Consider the following 5,084-nt stretch of genomic DNA (forward strand, 5'->3'; position numbering starts at 1 on the left):
TCCTGTGATTAAAGTTAATGGGAAACTACAACAGCCTAATCCAAGCAGGATGACAAAGGACCCAGACCCATTAGAAATGAAGGTATGGGTCACTCCTCCAGGAAAAGAATTAAGACCTGCTGGAGTACTTTTGAGGTTGGGGGAAATACAGAGTCGGTGGAGGAAGATAGTCATAAATGCCAACTAAGGCCATGTGACCAGTTACAGAGTGTATTTGCTATACTTTATTAAGAATATTTTTGTACAGATATTTGTGTTTTCTTTCAATTTCTTTATCATGTGATGTAACATAAATTAAGAGATTATCAATGGTTATAATATTTAAGTTTGAGATACTAAAGGAGTGTCTCCCAAGAGACAGTTCTGCCTATTCTAAATACCACATATGTTTGCAGTTGTACAAGGGACAGTTATATCATGTTAGGCATAATTATGATCTGGTTAAATATATAATGTGTTTTCAATCACAAATGGGATAGTTATATTTAGGTATTATTATAACCTGGTTATTGTTTTCAGTTGGAAATTAACCATGACATAAGGAGACATGATGATGCATTAAGCTGACAAGGGGTGGGCTTATGATGGCTATTCTTGGTTGTCAACTTGATTATCTCTGGAATGAACTACAATCCAGAAATGGAGGGTACACCAGTGAGAGTGTGCTTTTGCCTGGTTTGAAGTGTGTTAATCCACTTTTCGTCTGACATTTTAGGTAAGAAGACTCCTACCTTTGATCCTGATCTTGAGGCAGGAAGCTGAACCTTTAATCTGGGCCACACCTTCTGCTGGAAGCCAATAAAAGAATATGGAAGAAGAAAGCTTTTGCTCTTTGCCTGCTTGCCCTTGTTCTGCTAAAAAGTTCATTCCTTCGCTGGAATTAGAGCTTTGGGATTTCAGTGTCTATTGAAGACCAGCTTAAATTATATATATATATGCATGTATATATGTATATATATCTTTACATACATATATATAAATACATATATATGTGTATTTAAAGATATTTATTATATAAATTCTGCTACTCTAGAGAACCCTGACTAATTCATTTGGGAACAGCTGAGAGAGTCTAATCACTGCTCTCTTTTCTGTCTGTGTTGTATTCGTTAGACTTTCTTTTCTCCATAATGGCCTTCTGTAGTTAGACTAGCTTATACACAGTTATGTTTACCTCTGGAACAAGCTGAGGACATGAACAACATACCTGGAAAGTGTTATGCCCTCGTTATGAGCCCCCAAGAGACTACCAAGAGTTCAGGTTCATGTGCAAAAGCAAAGAGCTTTTATTGCAAACTCAAGCTTGGGCCTTCTGTCTACTGTGATACAGCAGTTGGATCAGGGAAAACACTGAGCTCATCTATGTCAGGGATTTTAAGGAGTAAAGAATGTGGGCATGGGGGAATTCCAGAATCAGATGGGGGTTGAATGTCTTATTGGGCAAGAGTAGGGCAACAGAAGTCCTGTCAAACAGGGATTGCTACTGACATTGCTGCAAGGAGATTGGCAACCTATATACAAGTTAGGTAAGCTATCCTTAATGTTTTGGAGCATCTAGTACTTGTTTGTCTCAATTCTGATTGGTCCCCCCATAGGGTACAGTATGTTTATTCTTGTTATTGTAAGAGTGAGACCTAGTCCCAATATTGTTTGTCTGCAACCTGTCATAGCTATACTAATGCTATCTTAGGCCACTTCACCCCCACAAGAAACTAGAGAGGACCCAATCATGGGTTCTGTGTGTCCGGGGTTCTAAGGGAATACCTAGACCATCACACATTACCCCTTTTTTCCTTCATTTAGGATCATACCATGATTGCAAGGTGTCAACCCAGTGTTGCAGCACCTAGATGGGTCAACATAATGAGTTTTATTATGTACAGTCAAGGTTTTATTTTTGCTGGACTACCCTGGAATGATTGACATGTAAGTAACAGGTTTTTCCTAAAAGGAATTTATCTTTGACTTAGCATTTTCATCCTGTTAAGGGGACAGGGATGATGTACTTTATTCTGTAACTGCTTCCAGCTGAAATTGGGATGTTGGCTGTCAGGGCCCAGGTAGGCTGAATGTCTAGTCAAAGGCTGGGCAATGGGGCGTTTATCAGAAACATCTGACTAGCTCTTCCAGGTGAAAGGACACTGAGCAATCACACCAACTGGATTGGTTCACAGCAGCTTTCAGCAAGTCCAGAGATCAGCAGTTTTGCAGTCCACAAGGTGCTCCCTGGATGGTGTCTGTTAAATCTGCTGAGACAAACATAGTTAAAATTTTGGAGCTCAAAAAAACAACCTTATATTTGGAGCTTTTATTTATCTGGAGTCCTTTTGACATTTGACAGGTGGGAAAACCCTTATGTCCTTTTTAGCTTTTTGATACTTATATGATTTTTTTAGTTTACCAAAGATGATACAAGTTCTAGATTTATTAGCATTTCATTGTACTTTTAGTCAAGTTTGTAAGCTACACAGATTATATAAGATTAATGTCCAAGACCAATTGTCCTGTCAATCTTTTATGTTTCTTTGACTATTAAGGGCTGAAACCTGTTTATTTTTTAATGTGAAGCCATGAGCAAGGCAAATCTGTTTGTCTTTTGTTAACAAGAGACCTAGTTATCTAGCTAACAAAGCTACAGCTAACTTAGCTGTCAGCGTGAGAGATCTGGAAAGGATTAACCAAAATAACAGAGGCTAGTTCATAGTCTTTACCTAAACAGATATCCCAGACTCCAGTGGTCTTCATGGTAATGAGGGCAGAGGTATTAGAACAACAGTCTTGGTTGCCAAGCCCATAGGATGAGAGGCTTTCCTGTGGAGGAGGAACATGGAGAGATTGGTCTTATCTTGTCTAGGCAAAGTGGGGCATCAACTTTCCAGTGTCCTGTTTGTTCAAAGTTTGGTTTGAGACTTGGCAGAATGCAAGTCATTGGGGGCAGCTGGTTAGCATTATCATAGTCCAGGTGGAGTTGTTCATTGCTGTATCCATTGTCTTCTTTGAGACCTTGGGAGTCTCTGTTAGGATCTGAGAGTCCTTTGTAAAATTTAAATTAAAAACAGTCTTATTTTACATACCAGTTTCAGTTCCTCCTCTCTTCTGTCCTTCCACTCCCTTCTCCTACCATCTCTCCATCCCACTCCCTCATCTACTCCTTAGGGAGAGTGAGGCCTTCCATGGGGAATCTTCAAAGTCTGTCACTTCAAATGGGGCAGTATCCCTGTATCTAGGCTAAGCAAGGTATCCCTCCATAGGGAATGGGCTCCAAAAAACCATTTTATGTACTAGGGATAAATACTGTTTACACTGCCAGCAACCCCATAGACTGCCCAAGCTCCGCCCCCACTGACACCCATGTTCCCATAGACTGCCCAAGCCCCCCCCACACTGACACCCATGTTCAGGGGACCTAGTTTGGTCTTATACAATGGAAAATAGAAAGCATATTCAACAAGTGGTGCTGGCATAACTGGATGCTGACATGTAGAAGAATGCAAATAGATCTATATCTGTCTCCATGCACAAAACCTAAGCCCAAATGGATCAAAGACTTCAGCATAAATCTAGCCACACTGAACCTCTTAGATGAGAAAGTGGGAAGTGTCCTTGAATGCATTGGCACAAGGGACCACTTCCTGAACATAACATCAGCAGCACAGACAATGAGATCGACAATTAATAAATGGTACCTACTGAAACTGGGAAGCTTCTGTAAGGCAAAAGACACAGTCAACAAGACAAAATGGCAGCCTACAGAATTGGAAAAGATCTTTACCAACCTCATATCTTACATGGGGCTTATCTTAAAAATATACAAAGAGCTGAAGAAACTAGACACCAAAAACACCAAATAATCCAATTAAAAATGAGGTATATATCTAAATAGAGAATTCTCAATAGAGGAATCTCAAATTTATGGAATTGCTCAACATCCTTAGCCACCATGGAAATGCAGATCAAAACAACACTGAGATACTATCAGTGTTGTACCTGTACCTGTCAGAATAGCAAAACTCAAAAACATCAAAGGCAGTTTTTGCTGAAGAGGATGTAGACTAAGGGGAATACTCCTTCATTGCTGGTGGGAGTGCAAACTTGTACAGCCACTTTGGAAATCAGTATGGGGCTTCTTAGAAAATTGGGAATCAATATATCTCAAGACCCAGCAATTCCATTCTTGGGCATATACCCAAAGGATGCACACTCATACCACAATGACGTCTGTTCAACTATGTTCATAGCAGCATTATTTGTAATAGCCAGAACCTGGAAGCTTATACATTTCTTGAGTGCCATATTCAACAAATCTTTGACAGCTTGAGGACTTTCATCAAACTAATATTTTTTTGTTATTTGTTTTAGGTTATACCTTGAAAACATTTAAGAGGGTAGATAAATTTTTTCCTATACTTGGTTAATTAGTCATTGGCATGACTTATAAGTATAGTTCTGAACATCTCAAGGCTTAATCATCTTAACAGTTTATAATAAAAATAACAGTTTCTGAACTGAAGATGTTTTTAGTATTGAGATAAGACTTTTAACTTATAAACATAGTCTACAAATAGATTGGGAATTTTTCTGATCCTTACATAGTATGTAAACTCTTGACATGCAGGTGACCCTAGGCTACTCCTGTGAAAAGATCTTTTGACTCCCAGAGTCTTGAGATTGAAAAACTGCTTCAAGTTGTTTGCCAGAATGTTTAAGGTCACTGTCTTATTGCATCATAATATAGAAATATTCCAGTGTTTGGTGCTTAACAGTTGTGGCCCTATCTTTAGTTTGTCAGTGACTACATTGGGTATTTGGGATTCCGGTGCAGGACTGAGCCTTTTTTGGGGTGAGCCTGTAAACATTAAAAAAACATGTTTGGGATTGACATTTTTCAGTTGATAAAAACAGTTAGTCAGAAGCAGAACTAAAAGAGTTAAATAGCAAGGTCGAAACATTTGAATACTTGCCCAGAATTATAGACATTGATGGATTAGGTCTTTGTTTTAAAGTTAACTATGTAGTCTTCTGATTATTAACCCTGTGTTTAAGCTTTGAGTTAGTCTTTTTGTTACAAATATTACAGATTTTTA

The 5,084-nt window shown here is 38.7% G+C and overlaps 1 long non-coding RNA gene across 1 annotated transcript; it reads right to left on the reverse strand.

Annotated features, from left to right (window-relative positions):
- Positions 1–1,274: 1,274 nt before the first annotated feature.
- Positions 1,275–4,685, reverse strand: LOC121140239. Its single transcript, XR_005877031.1, has 3 exons — positions 4,590–4,685; positions 2,712–2,811; positions 1,275–2,246 (listed from the first exon to the last, which is right to left on the reverse strand). It is a non-coding gene; the product is annotated as an uncharacterized LOC121140239 (long non-coding RNA).
- Between the last annotated feature and the right edge of the window lie 399 nt (positions 4,686–5,084).

The sequence above is a fragment of the Mesocricetus auratus genome, unplaced genomic scaffold (genome assembly GCF_017639785.1).
Source record: "Mesocricetus auratus isolate SY011 unplaced genomic scaffold, BCM_Maur_2.0 Super-Scaffold_100004, whole genome shotgun sequence".
Taxonomy (NCBI): Eukaryota; Metazoa; Chordata; class Mammalia; order Rodentia; family Cricetidae; genus Mesocricetus; species Mesocricetus auratus.